The following is a 19,152-nucleotide window of genomic DNA, read 5'->3' on the forward strand; positions in this document are numbered from 1 at the left end:
ATTTGCACAGATTATTTTTCTTTTTGTCATTAAACAGGTTAAGTTCGAAGATGGGCTATATCGGACTACATTTTGATATAGCCCTCATATAGAACGATTTGCCGATTTAGGGTGGCCCATTTTTGGTTAGGCCCATAAAGCCACATTGCTGAAATATGGGACAGCGAGTTGTGTTAGGCCAGTCGACATCCTTCTTTAATTCAGCCCAGATCGGTCCAGATTTGGAAATAGCTGCCATATAGACCGATCTCTTGATCTCTTGAAACTTAGGACAGTGAGTTGTGTTAGGCCCTTCGATATATTTATACATTTTGGGCTAGATCGATTCAGAATTAGATATAGCTGCCATGGCGGCCCATAATAGGCGCATTTATTGTCCGATTTCGTCGAAATTTGGGACAGTGAGTTGCGTTGGGCTCTTCGACAATAATTTGGCCCAGATCGGTCCACATTTGGATATGGCTGCCATATGGACCGATTTGTCGATTTAAGGTTTTGGACCCATAAAAGGTCCAAATTTGGTCCAAATCGGACAATATTTCGATATAGCTGCTATGGAGGCATAAATTATGCATTTTTCACCGGATTATAACGAAAGGTGGTTTACATGTATCCCCGAGGTGGTCGGTACATTAACCCCTTTTTACTTGTTGGTTTTAGTTTGATATTTTAAACTTGTTTTTCTTGTTTAATTTCATTGATTGACTTTATTACTTACGTCAGGAAATCCATATTCGTCTACCGATTCTGCAGTGGAAAGCCATCGTTTGGGTAATGAAAGTATCGAATCCTTCCAGCCTGAAAATTAAATTAAATCAAATTAATTAAGGAAAAACGATATATTATTAGGTAATAAAGTGACAAAGGGATACATTTGCAAGAATAATTGGTTAATATGAAGCCCACGTGGAGGGGAATGCTGGTATATCTGCTTAATCACCATAGTTTCTTTCATTAGCCACCGATTTATGGCCACCTTTATCCTTAAAGATTTATTGGTAGTTGCATGGTTTTCGGCTGACAGATTCGAACATAAAATGTAACTAAAAGCTTTTAAATGGTATACACATGTGATACTACATGGAATGAGAGGTATACACTCAAACGAAAAAGAAATTGATATCAGGTTTGCAGAAAGAATAGAAAAACGAACCAAATATGTACTTAACACAATTTAACAATAGTACGGCTATTTTCCGCAGTGCCGTAATTCTAATAATATGACCTCAAGAGTAACTCTACAATCAGTACAAATGCACAGATTTTGTGTTTTTTATAGCCTCCACCATAGGATGGGGGTATACTAATTTCGTCATTCTGTTGGTAACTACCCGAAATATTCGTCTGAGACCGCATAAAGTATATATATTCTTGATCGTTGTGACATTTTATGTCGATCTACCCATGTCCGTCCGTCCGTCCGGAGGAGTAAAGCTAGCCGCTTGAAATTTTGCATAAATATTTCTTATTAGTGTAGGTCGGTTGGGATTGTAAATGGGCCATATCGGTCCATGTTTTGATAAAGCTGCCACATAAGCCGATCTTGAGTTTTGACTTCTTGAGCATCTAGAGGGCGCTATTCTTATTTGAATGAAATTTCGCAACGACGTGTTTTGTTATGAAATCCAACAACTGTGGCAAGTATGGCTCAAATCGGTCCATAACCTGATATAGCTGTTATATAAACCGATCTTGGGTATTGACTTCTTGAGTCTCTAGAGGGCGCAATTCATATTCGATGTGAATGAAATTTTGCACGACATATTTCGCTATGACTTCCAACAACTGTGCTAAGTAAGGTTCAAATCGGTTATAACTGCCATATAAACTGATCTTAATTCATGACTTCTTGAGCCACTAGAGGGCGCAATTCATATCCGATTGGAATAAAATTTCGCACCACGTGTTTTGTTATGATATCCAACAACTGTGCTAAGCACGGTTGAAATCGGTCCATAACCTGATATAGCTGCCATATAAACCGATCTTGGGTCTTGACTTCTTGAGCCTCTAGAGGGCGCATTTCTTATCCTATTTGAATGAAATATCGTACGACGTGTTTTGTTATGATGTCCAACAACTGTGCTAAGTATGGTTCAAATCGGTCCATAACCTGATATAGCTGCCACATAAACCGATCTGGGGTCTTGACTTCTTAAGCCACTAGAGGGCGCAATTCTTATCCGATTTGGCTGACTGTTTTGTTATGATTTCTAATAACTGTGCTGAGTATGGTTGAAATCGGTCAATAACCTGATATAGCTGCCATATAAACCGTTCTAGGGACTTGACTCTTAAGCTTCTAGAGGGCGCAATTCCTATCCGATTTGAAGTTTTGCATGACGTATTTTATTATGACTGTCAACAACTGTGCCAAATAAGGTTCAAATCGGTTCATAACCTGATACAGCTGCCATATAAACCGATCTGGGATCTTGACTTCTTGAGCCTCTAGAGGTCGCAATTATTATCCGATTTGCCTGAAACTTTGTACGACGGATCCTCTCGAGACCATCAACATACGTGTTTATTACGGTCTGAAAGGGTATATAGCCTGATACAGCTCCTATATAAATCGCCCAAAGGGCGCAATTTTTATTCGAATTGGCTGACATTTTGCACAGGTCTCCAACATATAATTTAATTATAGTCCGAACCGGACCATATATTGATATCGCTCTAATAGCAGAGTAAATCGTTTCTTTTATCCTAAGAAGAGATCCCGGGAAAGGAACTCGACAAATTCGATCCATGGTGGAGGGTATATAAGATTCGGCTCGGCCGAACTTAGCAAGCTTTTACTTGTTTTATACATATTTATTGGCAATGTCTCCCACTTTGCAGCCGTATTTTTCTCTGTGTACCAACATATTGTACCATATGACCATAGGCAGTAAGAAAAACAATTTTACCACCCATGTTGTAGCACTGAATATTGGTTTTGTTTGAGATTAACTGCTTAACTCTTGTGGTCAGTTTAATCATTTTCTTTCATTAAAGATTTTCTGTTTTTTCCTTTTGACATATTCTAGATAGGCGGTTAGGTGGTGTCCTTACAGCAACACCACCAAAGGATTTGTAAAAACCCACATTTTCTCATCAGAAACCTGATGACAAAATTGATTGGCTCATGTGTTTATCCATTGTGCATGTGTTTTGGAGAAACATGAATTTCTGTTTACCAGGATTTTGGTGTTGTTTTTGTTGTTTAGTAACCCCCTCACAAAATGTGTCATTTAATTAATTAATCACTCGTGTTTGTGGGCACCCTTGGAGGCGTTTAGTAATTACTAACACCCCATGTCAAACGTATATGGAGTAGAGTTTGTGGAAATCTCATGCACGAATCAAATCACGTCAACTGGAAAAAGTTTTTTGGATAAATGTTCAGATGAATTGAAAACAAGTAAAAAGGCATTAAGTTCGGCCGGGACGAACTTTTGATACCCACCAACTCGAATATATATATTAAACTGCTTTCATTTAAGAAACCATAGCAACTATATTTAAATATAGTCCGATATCCAACAACCCGTTGTATCAAGTTCATCGGCTGAAAAATTCACCTTTTATGGGCCTAAGAACTTAAATCTGGAGATCGGTATATGTATATGGCAGATACATCCAAATACAGCCCGATCTTGATCATATCTTGTATGAATGTCGAAGGGCCTAATAGAACTCGTTATGTCTTATCTCAGCGAAATCGATTAATAAATTCACCTTTTGTGGGCCTTCAATATTAAACCGGGAGATCGGTATATATGATATATATATATACAAATCTGGACCGATATGTGCCGTATTGAACAAGGATGTTTCGAAGTATAACACAAATGTATACGAAATCGGGCAATAAAAACGCCTATTATTGGACCAAGACCCTAATTGAGAGATCAGTCTATATGGCATTTATATCGAAATATACACGAATTTTAACCATACTCGGAAGGGCCTAACGCAACTCATTGCGCTTAATTGCAGCGAAATCTGGTAATAAATTAAATAAGGTTTTCTATAGGAAAACTTTAATTCAGCCTGGCTGAATAAGGTTTTCTATAGGAAAACTTTAATTCAGCCTGGCTGAATAAGGTTTTCTATAGGAAAACTTTAATTCAGCCTGGCTGAATAAGGTTTTCTGTAGGAAAACTTTAATTCAGCCTGGCTGAATAAGGTTTTCTATAGGAAAACTTTAATTCAGCCTGGCTGAATAAGGTTTTCTATAGAAAAACTTTAATTCAGCCTGGCTAAATAAGGTTTACTATAGGAAAACTTTAATTCAGCCTGGCTGAATAAGGTTTTCTATAGGAAAACTTTAATTCAGCCTGGCTGAACAAGTTTTTCTATAGGAAAACTTTAATTCAGCCTGGCTGAATAATGTTTTCTATAGGAAAACTTTAATTCAGCCTGGCTGAATAATGTTTTCTATAGGAAAACTTTAATTCAGCCTGGCTGAATAATGTTTTCTATAGGAAAACTTTAATTCAGCCTGGCTGAATAAGGTTTTCTATAGGAAAACTTTATTTCAGCCTGGCTGAATAAGGTTTTCTATAGGAAAACTTTATTTCAGCCTGGCTGAATAAGGTTTTCTATAGGAAAACTTTAATTCAGCCTGGCTGAATAAGGTTTTCTATAGGAAAACTTTAATTCAGCCTGGCTGAATAAGGTTTTCTATAGGAAAACTTTAATTCAGCCTGGCTGAATAAGGTTTTCTATAGGAAAACTTTAATTCAGCCTGGCTGAATAAGGTTTTCTATAGGAAAACTTTAATTCAGCCTGGCTGAATAAGGTTTTCTATAGGAAAACTTTAATTCAGCCTGGCTGAATAAGGTTTTCTATAGGAAAACTTTAATTCAGCCTGGCTGAATAAGGTTTTCTATAGGAAAATTTTAAATCAGCCTGGCTAAATAAGGTTTTCTATAGGAAAATTTTAATTCAGCCTGGCTAAATAAGGTCTTCTATAGGAAAACTTTAATTCAGCCTGGCTGAATAAGTTTTTTTTATAGGAAAAATTAAATTCAGCCTGGCTGAGTAAGGAAACGTTTAATTTAGTTGGGCTGACTTAGTTTTTCTGAGTGTCTTCTTCCGTTTCCTTGCTCGAAATTTTGTTTTTAATCCTTACTCCCTTTTTATCGCTTTCCTCCTTTTGGCAAATATGACCTCGTCGCCGTTACATCCATTTTACCAATTTTTAAAATTGAAATTCTTTTTAATTAATTTTCATAAATTAACTGAAATTCATCTTGGGATCGTTATGAATATTTACACAATGCTATTGACGACGAGGGTGGTTTTTTTTATTTTATGTCCTTTAGCTTCCTTGGTTACAACACATTTGTAAATGTCACGTGTCTTGGTTGCTTGAAGATATTCCTTGACACGCACATATACACCACAGTTTTCTCCCCACTACTCCGCCCTCAGTGGATGTGAAGCGTATCCTGTTGTCAAGGGCTAGGCACAAATAAAGGTAAACCAGACAGAGTTTATTTTAATATATTTCATTGCGGGATACCATCCAATTATAAGAATTTTTCTTTATTAAGGTGTTACAATCCTAGTCTGTCGTTGTAAAAATAAAAAATTATAATTGATGGAACCCGATGGTATAAAGGTTGTTTATTGCGAGGGCATGCAACGAAATAGTGGGTGATGATGTGGTAGATATTTTGGTTGCCGATGTTGGATTAACAATGGAGGCAGTAGATAAGTGGAAATTACGTAAGAAGTTGGAAGATTTCCAGCACTTACTTGGGTGATTATTGAAGAAATATGTCCCTGATTGCCTAAGTTCGAATCCTAACAAGAACATTAGAAAAAAACTTTCAGATGGCAACATTTGTGAACCCTTTTGCCTTTCGTTCAATCCCATGCCACATGAAATCAGCTACAACAAGTGAAAGCGTTCTATGTTCGGTCGGACTGAATCTTATGTACCCTCCCATATCCACCAGGGATCGCATTTGTCAATTTATTTTGCCCGTTATCTCTTCATAGGCAAACAAAGCCATGATATTGGAGCTATACTAGGTTACGAACCGATTTGGTTGGATGTTGGAGATCATAGTAGACACCACACTGACACATCTGTTAAATGTCATAGAAAACGTCATTGCACAAAATTTGAGCCACAACTGAAAATAATTGCGCTCTCTACAGGCGTAAGAAGTCAAATCCGGAGATCTGTTTATACGAGAGCTATATCTAGACTGTTTCAATAAATATTAGAAAAGGTGAACCAACATTCCCATCATCATTCAAACCACTATGTATGATGATACGGCCGGCAAGCTTTTGTGCGATTTTTTAAGTCACGGCTCTGGGACGCCATCATTGAGTTAGGTGGACTCTCAATGAGACGACATGGCTTCCGGATAGAAATGTGCACGATCGGAGCTCTGTGAGATGTGGTGGAGATAGTAGAGGCGGCTAAGCAATGGAAAAACTACTCCAGGCCGATTGTCCTCTTATCTACACTCGGTGTGAAAAACGCATTCAATAGCCACAGGTGGTCCGACGTTTTCCAAGCACTCATAATGAGAAGTTACTTGCGTACCCTGGTTCGTATCTATAACACTCAGGTTGGAAAGAGTGAATATAAGGTCACATCAGGAGCGGTGCAATGATCCATCTACGTGAGGGAAATATGGGGCTAGACACTGCAGACAGCATGACGTGTGAAATCCCTGCTCTCGGTATAGAGGACGGCGGCTCTGAGGATCATATCACAATAGAAGACAGTGGCGGAGCACGCATCCCTTGTAATAGCCGGAACGGTTCCGATAGATCTACAGGCCATGGAGCGCGCCAGGCTCTACACCGCGAAGTACAACACCCAGAGTGGACTGGGTGAGATTCAAACTGATCATATGAGAGAAGACTATGGAGGGATGGCAACAAAGGTTTACCAATGAGAATCGGGCCAGGTAAACGCGACGACTAATACCCGATGTACGGATGTGGAGAGATAGAAAGCATCGCGACGTAAACTACTACGTCACACAGTTTTTGACAGACCATGGTTACTTCCAGAAATACCTGTATAGAATGGATAAATGCTCCTCAAGCAGTTGCATTTATGAGGAGCTTGATGAATTTGCAAACGATGTGGAACACGCATTCTTCCACTGCTACCGATGGGTTAAAAGACGCAGGGACTTTTCGTCTGCGACATTATTCCAGAGGATGTTGGAGGACAAGAAGAATTGGGAGGAGGTGATGTGATACGCCGAACAAGTACTGCGCAGGAAGAAGGTAGTTGGCGTAGAGAATGAGTGCGGAGGTCTGGACGCAGACTCAATGACGATGATATGGATAATCACCAGATATGTGGTACACCTCAAAACATTGCGATAGCGGTTCGTGAAGGTAGGTTTTTGGGCGGTACCGTTGATAACAGAGTCCGCGCATAAGGCGAGATACGTACGTAGAGACATGCATAAAGCATGTTAAAATCCTGAGTCCAAAAAAAAAAAGAAATTAAGACCTCAAATATAGAATTTGTGGGGCTATCGATGACATAGGTCAGCAATTTTGCTGTTATGAATGGATAATTTCATGAAAAGGATATGTCATTCCGTTTGTAACACCTCGAAATATTCATCTAAGACCCCATAAAGTGTATATAATCTTAATTGTCTCGACGTTGTGAGACGATCTGGCCATGCCCGCCCGTCCGTCAGTACGCCCGTCCGTCTGTCGGTCGAATGCAGGTTAACTTTCGAAGGCGTAAAGCTAGCCGCTTGAAATATTACACAAATACTTCTTATTAGTGTAGGTCGGTTGGGATTGTAAATGGGCCATATCGGTTCAGGTTTTGATATAGCTGCGATATAAACGGATCTTGGATCTTGACTTCTTGAGCCTCTAGAGGGCGCAATTCTTATCTGATTTGGCTAAGGATTTTCATGAATCCTTTGTTGGCCTAAAAAGTGATACCGGGAAGAGAATTCGACATGGTGGAGGGTATATAAGATTCGGGCCGACCGAACTTAGCACGCTTTTACTTGTTTCATTATTATCCCGTTAATAATGAAAAAAAAAGCATCCGCCAATGTTTTTTGTTGAAAGTAAAGCGGAAGCCTAGAATACCAAAATAACATCGCTTATTGGAAAACCTTTTTAATACCTGAGTTGGTGGGTATTCAAAGTTCGACCCGGCGGAAATTAAAGCGTTTTACTCAGCATGTATATTGAAGATAATAGAAGAAGTCTTTGTGCAAATCAGACAAGAACTGCGCCCTCTAGGGGCTCAAGAAGTCAAATAGGGAGATAGGTTTATATGGAGCTATACCATGTTTTATACCGATTCGGACTACACTTGGCACATTTTTTTAATGTCGTTAAACATTGCACAATGAAAAATTTCAGCCAAATCGGATAATAATTGCGCCCTTTAGAGGTTCAAGAAGTGAAATGGGGAGAACGGTTTATATGACAGATATATCAAAACATGGAGTGATTTTACAATCTCAAGCACCTATCTTACTCCTTCAAAAGCTAGCGTGCTTTTGGACGGACTGATGGACATATATGGCTAAATCGACTTAGAATATCAAGACGATCAAGAATATGTATACTTTTTTGGGCCTCAGATCATTATTTCGATGAGTTACAAACTTGGTGGAGGGAACGAAAATGGGGTTTGATATCATTTGGGAGCTATGATATAAAATTCATTGATATGAGAGAGATGGGCGTCACAAAATTCTTGAGTCAAAGGTAAATTTCTTCAGACAACTTCACATGATCTTAATATGAATGTTTCAGTATTCTAAGTCTGCAATTTCAGATAATTTTTGTGAATGAAGCAGAGTCTTTCAAACTTGCAATATCAGAAATGTGGGTGTTATACTTTAAAATTCTTAACTACGAGTATGTCAAAGTCTATATAATACTAATACAGTTTTTGCTATTTTTCTCTCAAACACTCCAAGTATCTGTTTGCAATAGTGCTCTTGCCATAACATACTTTAAAGCAAACACTAAGCAAACACATTTAAATGAAACCAATTGTTTTTCTTAAAGAAATCCTTAAACCCATCCCAATGACAAAGGATATGTTTTATCTCTTTGCCTGGACACAAAAATGAAATCAATTGTAAGAGGAAACCATTACGACAATAGTATATCATATTACATTTGTATGCGTTTCTTTTGCAATCTCCAATTACATTTATATTCCTTCCATTCTCGTTTTTTGCACATAAGACTGCTCTTCCAATTTTACACACAATTTCTAGAGGCAACCTTTTGTCTACTCGTTTGACCCCCATTTGGCTGCCGGAAGGAAGGAAAACCTTTCGACAGAAAGCCTTGAACATTATTTGAAAAGAAAAGAAGTGATATAAGTTTTCAAATGAAATTATCGTAGGATAGATGGTTTACATTTATAGTTTCCCTTTGGTTTGTCATTCCATTTCAATCGAAGTTTATAAGCACTCTAATATAAAAGTGTAAAAAAGTAGTTTTCGAATTTCTTTTCAAAGTTTCTTGGGGCATAGGAAAACAAATAAAAAAGGAGTCTCATTTAATAAATTACTTGAAGGAAGAGAAAAGAAAGGAGGGATGGATAAGGAATGAGTGAGGAGGAAGGAGGGATTAGTTAGTACAATTATTCCTTTTCTCAATTTTTCGAGGAATGTATCCCATTATAGATTTTTTTATTGTTATATAAAAGAGAAAAGAGGGCCGTTTCTAAGGATTTTTTATTTTACATCTGGCTTTGAAGGGATTTGTTTTATGTGTCCATTTTCCGGTTATGTACCGTAGTCTGTTTTAGTCATCTCTTGAAAATTAGATGCTTCATAAAGACCTGCCATATTTATCTTCTACGCAGCACTAATGATGTGCGTTTTTTAGGATTACTCCAAACGAATATATGCTAGAAGTAGAAAATGTTAGGGTGGCCCACTGAGAATCCAATATAGGCTATAATGATATTTATCAAAGCCTCAAAATGTTCAGTAACAAATAAAAAGAAAATAGGTTTTTGCAGCCAAGCAATTGTGATGTAAACGGACGAATAGTGGTCTAGATCGTTGAAAAGGGTGATTTTTAACTATCTTTTGGTAACACTGGTTTAAACAATTCATGCACGTTTCGTGTTTTGTTTTGCTGTCAAACATCTTCAGTTTGGACAATGGACTTATTGAGACGCGAGTTTGGTGAAAAACTCCTTTTGTCTGCCCGTTCCTCCGTCCGTCCCTCCGTCCCTCCCTCCGTCCCTCCGTCCCTCCCTCCGTCCCTCCCTCCGTCCCTCCCTCCGTCCCTCCCTCCGTCCCTCCCTCCGTCCCTCCCTCCGTCCCTCCCTCCGTCCCTCCCTCCGTCCCTCCCTCCGTCCCTCCCTCCGTCCCTCCCTCCGTCCCTCCCTCCGTCCCTCCCTCCGTCCCTCCCTCCGTCCCTCCCTCCGTCCCTCCCTCCGTCCCTCCCTCCGTCCCTCCCTCCGTCCCTCCCTCCGTCCCTCGAACTTTTGTTCTGGCTCTATGTCATATCTGTTAAGTATGATCTTAATCGGTATGTAAGCTGATATAGCTCCCCTATAAACCGATCCCCGGATTTGACTTCTAGAGCCCCTAGGAGTCTGAATTTTCTTCCGATTTGATAGAAATTTGGCACGTGATGTACATTTGTGTTTTTCAATACTCGCAATGAATCCAAAACCCATAGGTTCATAAATATATACAGGCCCTCTCAGGCTCATATCGATACGCGATATGAATTATTGAGACTATGGAAACCTCAATCAATACTCGATTTAAGTGTTACAAATTAATGCATTTGCAAACTACATTAACAAGGTTAAATTTTTATCAGATTTCATAGTGGTGGGTTTCCAACATTTGACTAGGCCAAAATTAGCACAGTGTTACTTGTTTTATTTAAGTTTAAAGACATTATTTGGTTTTATTTCGAATTTGATTTTATGATGAATGGGCCTTAACTGCCTGATTTTACTTTTGTTATATGTATGTCGTCAAAATCTGTTCAATCCACCCCATTGTCCAATGCTAACATGAGCACATGTGAATGAGCTGCATATCATGTGTATCATGTGCATGATTATAAAATGTTAATGAAGTTGCATAGAAAAAGGATATACCCGTTATACAGCTGCAGCAACATGTCCTTCAGTGTACGTTATGCAAAATATTAGACGGATGTTTTATTTATTCTCGTAATCATGTATTCCGGCATGTGTGTCATCATCACCAGCAACTCATGATATGCAAAAAAACATGGAATTTTTCATTATCTATCCCTAGTGATTGTGGACCAACAAAAGTTCTATTGTACAGAGAGGAAGAAATTTCTAAGCAGAGCTTGGTATTATATATGCACCAACGTTTTCTGTCATGCATGGGAATGTTTAATAAGCGAAGGTCTCTAAAGAAATAAAGAATGAAATGTTTCCGATGAAAGGCAGTAACATACTGTTTTTTATAAAGTTGCTAGCGTTTTTGAAATAACATGTATAAAAAAAAGGAAAACTGAAAACTAACGAATAAAAATTTTACATTTAAAACATAAATGGTAGAGAATTAAACAATACGCGCTAAATTTCTCGAAGTCCCTATCACACACTAAATCCTCGAAGTCCCTGTCGTGCCTATAGTACAGTTTGGTATTTATTTGGATATATACACACACAAAAATTCATCGTTTGAAATATGTTTGCGACAAATAAATTAGTTTTATTGGGGAAGTACTAGTTGTCTAGTCACTAGGCAACAATCTTCTCCATCGTTGAACGTTTGTCGTAAATTTGCCAGATTTCGTTATGTTAAAATCATTTCGGTTATGGTAAACCTACATTGAATTCCGTTTGGAGTAAAGGATGACTCTTATACGCAAAAATTAAAAACTTCTTTTAGGTCAAAATGTTTCGTTTACAGCAAAAGGCGATTTGTTACACGAAGAAATGATTCTTTTGGTTGTTTATATCTTGTGTCTTTTCCATTTGGCAGAGTGTGTGGCTAAGAAAGACTCATTTTTGGTTTTTTCCACTGGATAAAACTCAGTCTGCCTGCAGTCAGTATTGGGAGGTTCGGATAATAACAAGTTTTCAAATTTGTAGATGAATACAAGTAAGAGCGTGCTAAGTTCTTCCGGATCGAATCTTAGCGTGCTAAGTTCTTCCGAACCCTCCACCATGGATCGCATTTGTCGAGTTCTATGTGCGGTATCTACTTTTAGGAAAACATAGAATATTGAATAAGAACTGTCATGCTATTGGAGCTTTATCCAGTTATAGTCCGATTTGGAAAATAAATGAATGCTGAACATTGTAGAAGCCATTGTGTAATATTTAAGTTCATTCGGATAAGAATTGCGTCCAGTAGAGGCTCAAGAAGCAAAATCGGGAGAAAGGTTTATATGGGAGCTGTATCAAGCTATTGATCGACTCAGGCCATATTAGACATGTATGTTGAAGGTCATGAGAGAATCCGTTGTACAAAAATTCAGGAAATTGGATGAGAATTGCGCCCTCTAGAGGCTCAAGAAGTCAAGATCCCAGATCGGTTTATATGGCAGCTATATCAGGTTCTATACCGATTTACGCCATACTTAGCACAGTTATTGGAAGTGACATCAAAACATCTCATGCAAAATTTCAGCCAAATCGGATAAGAACTTCGCGCTCTATTGGCTCAAGAAGTCAAGATCCAAGATCGGTTTACATGACAGCTATACAGATTATGAACCGATTAGAATCATACTTAGCACAGTTGTTGGAAGTGCTACCAAAACACTTCGTGCGAATTTCAATAAAATCGGACGAGAATTGCGCCCTCTAGAGGCTCAAGAAGTCAAATCCCAAGTTCGGTTTATATGGCAGCTATATCAACACATGGACCGATTTGGCCAATTTACAATACCAACCGACCTACGCTAATAGAAAGTATTTGTGCAAAATTTCAAGCGGCTAGCTTTACTTCTTCGAAAGTAAGCGTGCTTTCAACAGACAGTCGAACGGACGGACGGACAGACGGACGGACATGGCTAGTTCGACTTAAAATATGATTACGATCAAGAATATATATACTTTATGGGGTCTTAGACGAATATTTCCAGGAGTTACAAACAGAATGACGAAATTAGTATACCCCCATCCTATGGTGGAGGGTACAGATAGGTCGCATATACAACAAAATAATTCCCAAACAAACAGGATCAGGCAGGAGTAAATAAAATTTCTACAGAGCATAAATTGTTTTACGACATTTTGAGCCATAAATAAGTAAAAAAGTCCCAAATTCAACCGGACCGAAACTTGGGTTCCCACCACCACGGATTCTGCTAAAATGTACCCTTATTTAATTAGTTTGTATTTGAATTATTTTGTAGCAATCAAATCGCGAATTGATTGAGGCTTTAAGTCATATCGGTACTTAGGGGGGCCTATACCATCATATTGACCGTTTATGATGTTTTAAGTCGTAAGATAGTTTTTTGGGTCAAATTTCAACCACATAAGGTGAACATTTAAGCTTCTAGGGATTCAAAAAGTCAAAACCGGGGATCGGGTTTTATGGGACTTTATCTGTTTATTGATGGATTTGAATAGTATTTGGTCTTTGTTCCAAATTTCAGCCAAATCGAGTGAAAAATGCGGCTTCTAGGTACTCAAGAAGTCAAATTCGGGGATTAGTTTGTATGGGGGCTATGATTGTCCGACTATGATTTTACTTGGCATGGAAGTTAGAAGTCATAACACAAGTCTTTGTTCCAAAGTTCAGTCAAATCGGATGAAAATTGAGACTTCTTAAGAAGTCAAATCCGGTAATCGGTTTATATGGGGGCTATATCAGTTTGTAGATCGACTAGGATTGTACATGACATTGAAGTTGGAAGTATGGTGGGGGGGCTGCTTGTCTGCAAGAAACTTTTCGACAAGTAAACTTTTCTATGAAAATCGTTGATACTTTGTTTACCATAAAATTGCAAGAATTTATGACGAACGAAGTTTTTATACCCACCACCATAGTATGGGGATATACTAATCTAGTCATTCCCTTTTGTAACAACTCGAAATATTGCTCTGCGACCCCCGTCCGTACGTCCGTTCAAGTTTCATCTGAATTGTCTGAACTTTGGAACAAAGACTTGTGTTATGACTTCCATCATCCATGCAATTATGAAACAGATATAGGCCCCATATAAACTGATCCCCGGTTTTGATTTCTTGAGCCCCTAGAAGTCTCAATTTGCAGCCGACTTGGCTAAAATTGGGAACAAAGGCTTGTGTTATTGTTTTATACCTTCCACCTACAATACTTTTGTCATTCTGTTTGTAACTCCTTGATATATTCATCTAAGACCCCAAATAGTATATGTATTCTTGATCGTCATGACATTTTAAGTCGATCTAGCCATGTCCATCCGTCCGTTTGTCTGTCGAAAACAGGCTAACTTTCGAAGGAATAAAGTTAGGTACTTGAAATTTTGCACAAATAATTCTTATAAGCGTAGGTCAGTTGGGATGTTAAATGGGCCTTATCGTTACATGGTTTGATATAGCTGCCATATATACCGATCTCGGATCTTGATTTTTTGAGCTACTTGAGGGCGCAATTATTATCCGATTTGGCTAAAATTTTGCGTGACACGTTTTGTTATGATTTCCAACAACTGTGCTAAGTATAGTTGAAATCGGTGTGTAGCCTGATAATAGCTGTCATATAATCGGTCTGGGGTCTTGACTGCTTGAGCTTCTAGAGGGCCAATTTCTATCCGATTTGGCTGAAATTTTGCATGACGTTTTTCGTTATGACTTCCAACAACAGCGCTTTGTATGGTTTACATCGGTCCATAACCTGATATAGCTGCCTTATAAACCGATCTTGAATCTTGACTTCTTGAGCCACCAGAGAGCGGAATTTTTTACCGATTTGGCTAAAATTTTGAATGACGTGTTTTGTTATGACTTCAAATAACTGTGCTAGGTATGGTACAAATCGGTCTATAACTTGATATAGCCGCCATAAAAACCGTATATAGGTATAGGTATTCCGTTCCAATAACTATGCCAAGAATAGTTCAAATCGGTTCATAGCCTGATTCAGTTCCCTTATAAACCGATCTATTTTACTTCTTGAGACCCTAAAGGGCGCAATTCTTATTTGAATTGGTTGTAATTTTACACAATAACTTCTGCTATGGTCTCCAACACTCAATTCAGTTATGATTCGAATCGGACCATAACTTGATATAGATATATTGGCATAGCAATTCTTTTCTTTTATCCTTTATTGGCCTACAAAGAAACTCGACAACTGCTATCCATGGTGGAGTGTATAAAAGTTACGGCCGAACTAAGCACGCTTTTACTTGTTTTCATTAAAAAGTATTTAGAAATCCTTAACAATTGAGGTAGTTCTTTTTCCAAAAATAGATTTCCTTTTTAGTTTAACCCTAAATTTATGTCTTAATATGAAAACTCATTTAAAGTCTAGCTACTTCAAAAAGAGCCATCATCAGTCTGAACAGCATTTATCCAATCTACCTTTAGAAAATTATCTTGCAGTGGTTGTCATAAAATTAATATGAAATGGTTATTCCCTTATTACCATCGTGATAACAAATGAAACGAAAAAGGACAATCGGAAAATCTTCATTTGCCGCTGACAATAACCAGCACACAAAAGGACCACAAAGGACCAAAAAAAAAACCCAATTCCAAAGTGAATTGGGACAAAAGCCGTCTCTCTCTCTCTCCAGCTACCACGTGCAAGAACAGACGTTGCATTAGCCTCAGCAACGATAAATGAAAACGTAAACCATGAATGTCAAATTTAATAAAATTTATTATCCTTTTTCCATTATCTCTGATATATTAAAAAAAGCCCCATTGGTTTCCAGAACAGAAGCCAATGTGAAATCTGTTTTTGTTGTTGTTTTGGACCAAACAGTGGTCTAAGCACTTAACAAAAATCCTTTTTGTTGCCAGACCTACTTACACATGTACATGTAATGCAGACATGCGGTGGCGGGTGTGTGGGTGCCCTTACACTCAACTGTTTAGTTTAGCGTAAAATATCCATGAACACGCCACTACAAAGGCTTAGAGTCACGTGGCCATAATTTAAACGTTTCCCCTTAAGAATAAAGATTTCGAGGTATATTTGGGAGGTTATAACTGTGTTATTATTATATTGGGTTGTGCAATTTTTGGGAAATTGAAATATGCGAGTATAGTAGGCGTGTTTTGTTGCCTTAATTTTTTAATTTTGGAAGTCAGAACATATGTTCTGATGTGAAATTTCAGCCAGATCAAATGAAGCTTCTAGGGGCTCAAGAAGCCAAAACCGGGGATCGGTTTTCTTTTGCAATCCCCAACGACCTATATCGTTGTTTTTCATTTTATAGATCGATTTGAACCATACTTGACACCGTGTGGAAAATCATAACAAAACACTCCATGCAAAATTTCAGACAAATCGGATAAGAAATGCGCTCTCTGAGGCTCAAGAAATTAAGATCCGAAATCGGTTTATATGGCAGCTATATCAGGTTATGAATCAATTTGAACCATTCTTGGCACAGTTATTGGTAGTCAAAACAGAATGCCTCATGCGAAATTTCAGCCAAATCGGAAAAGTTTTGCACCCTCTAGAGGCGCAAGAACTCAAGATCGGAGATCGGTTTATACTGCAGCTGTACCAGGCTATGAACCGATTGGGATCATTCTTGGCTTAGTTATTGGAACGGATTATCTCATGCAAAATTTCAGTCCAATCGCATAAGAACTGCGCCCTTTATAAGCTCATGAAGTCTAGAACCGAGATCGTTTCATATGACAGCTATATCAAAAACATGAACCGATATAAACCATATGATATCTAGAATAGAGTCCAGTGCCCTAGTGGGCGTGGTCCTCATCGCTCTGCCTATGCCGGGGTAACATGGTCTCTGAATCTCTTGTATGGTCCTTATGTTGCACTTTTTCTCCATAGCAGTCCCCCAAGTACTGGTCTTATCACGCTCTTGCAGAGCCAGTGGACTATCCTCATTTTGAGCCTACGGCCCGATCACATAGTGCCCAACACCTGTGAGCCTTCCTCTTTGACCTTGTCAGATATCATATGGTACACCTTCGTCTTACTCGTGAACAAGCATATATCAGTCTTCTCTGGGTTAACATTTAAACAGAACTGCACTAATTGTCAGTATTTGTGCAAATATCAAGCGCCTATCTTTACTCCTTCGAAAGTTAGCGTGCTTTCGACAGACAGACTGTCGGACCAGGCTAGATCGAATTGGAATGTCAAGAGCTTCAAGAATATATACTTTGTTGGGTCTTAAATTAATATGTTGTTAGATGTGCTATAAACGAAACGACGAAATTAGTATACCCCATTCTTTGATGAAGGGCATAAAAATGGCGAAAAGCTCGGAGGCGCAGTTCGCAAAACTAAAGCATTTTTGGGTCTTCGAGAAGCACCTTCTTGGATTGCAATGCAGCAAAATTGTAGCATCTGAGGCTTGGAAAATCCATGAGTCATTGTTGGGTAGCCTCTTCATCCTCAACGTGTGACTGTTTAGTGTGGCTTGTGATCCGACGGATCATTGAATCCTTCTTATTCTCAAATGAGGTTGGATCAACAGTTACGGTGAATGGATTGCACTATCGAGAGATGATTAATGATTTGTAAAGGTCGGAAAAGTGAATACACCAACACAGCATCCGTTTCCACACAAGAGACTATCATGTTTTTGCTGTAGAATGTCGTTAGAGTTTGTTCTTATACCACTTTCAACGCTTTCGAGTATTTGAGCAGGTTTTTACGCACTCAAATTGTACAAAAACATTTTATATATTTGTTTAACAAAAATTTTGTAATGGCGTCAATATTTTAAGTACAAAGCTCAACAGTACTTCTGGCGCGATGACAATAATACAAATGTGACGCCGTCAATTCTTAATAGTCTCCTTTGTCTAGTATTGAATTGATACCAAATGGTATTAAAAATCTTTGTCAATGACGCGAACTAAATAATACCAGGCGGTATTAGCAAAGTAACGTCATTTTGCTATGAGTGTATGGTCCTGTCAGTTTATATGTTCTTATACCCCCACAATAGAATGGGGGTATACTAATTTCTTCATTCTGCTTGTAACTCATCGAAATATTCGTCTGAGGCCCCATAAATTATATATTTTCTTGATCGTCATGACATTTTATGTCGATCTAGCCATGTCCGTCCTTCTGTCCGTATATCCAACCGTCCGCCTGTCTGTCAAGAACATGCTAACTTTCGATGGAGTAGAGCTAGCCGCTTGGAATTTTGCACAAATACTTCTTACTAGTGTAGGTCGGTTGGGATCATAAATGGGACATATCGGTCCATGTTTTGATATAGCTGCCATATAAACGGAACTTGGATCTTGACTTGTTGAGCCACTAGAGCGGGCAATTCTTATCCGATTTGCCTGAAATTTTGCATGACGTGTTTTGTTGTGATGTCCATTAACTATGCTAAGTATGGTTCAAATCGGTTCATAACCTGATATAGCTGTCATATAAACCGATCAGGGATTTTGAATTCTTGAGTTTCTAGAGGGCGCAATTCCTATCCGATTTGGCTGAACTTGTGCACGACGTGTTTCCCTACGATTTCCAGGAACCGTGCAAATCGGTCCATAAACTGATATAGCTGCCATATAAACCGATATTGAATATCTTGACTTCTTGAGCCACTAGAGCGCGCAATTCTAATCCGATTTGACTGAAATTTAGCATGAGGTGTTTTGTTATGACTTTCAACAACTGTGCCAAGTACGGGTGAAATCAATGCATAACCTGATATAGCTGTCATACAAACAGATCTGGGGTCTTGACTTCTTGAGCCTTTAGAGGGCGCAAATCCTAAAATTTTGCACAACGTGTTTCGTTATGACTTTAAATAACTGTGCAAAGTATGGTTCAAATCGATCCATAACCTGATATAGCTGCCATATAAACCGATCTGGGATCTTGACTTCTTGAGACTCTATTAGGCGCAATCGGACCATAACTTGTAATAGCTTCAGTAGCATAGCAATTCTTTTCTGTTATCCTTTCCTTTCCTTTGTTTGTCTAAAAAGAGACACCGGGAAAAGAACTCGACAAATGCGATCCATGGTGGAGGGTATATAAGGTTCGGTCCGGC

General features: G+C 38.5%; 1 protein-coding gene across 3 annotated transcripts in view; it reads right to left on the reverse strand.

The window, feature by feature from the left end:
* LOC106091888 (choline O-acetyltransferase) overlaps positions 1–19,152 on the reverse strand; it is a 192,216-nt gene that overhangs the window by 54,700 nt on the left and 118,364 nt on the right. For 2 of the 3 annotated variants that reach the window (XM_059361595.1, XM_059361594.1), the window contains exon 1: positions 719–789. The gene's annotated coding sequence lies outside the window, so the exon portion shown is untranslated. Of the gene's footprint in view, positions 1–718; positions 799–19,152 lie in introns of those variants that run through there. The other variant, XM_059361596.1, reaches the window with a different exon arrangement.

Source organism: Stomoxys calcitrans, chromosome 2 (genome assembly GCF_963082655.1).
Source record: "Stomoxys calcitrans chromosome 2, idStoCalc2.1, whole genome shotgun sequence".
Lineage (NCBI taxonomy): Eukaryota > Metazoa > Arthropoda > Insecta > Diptera > Muscidae > Stomoxys > Stomoxys calcitrans.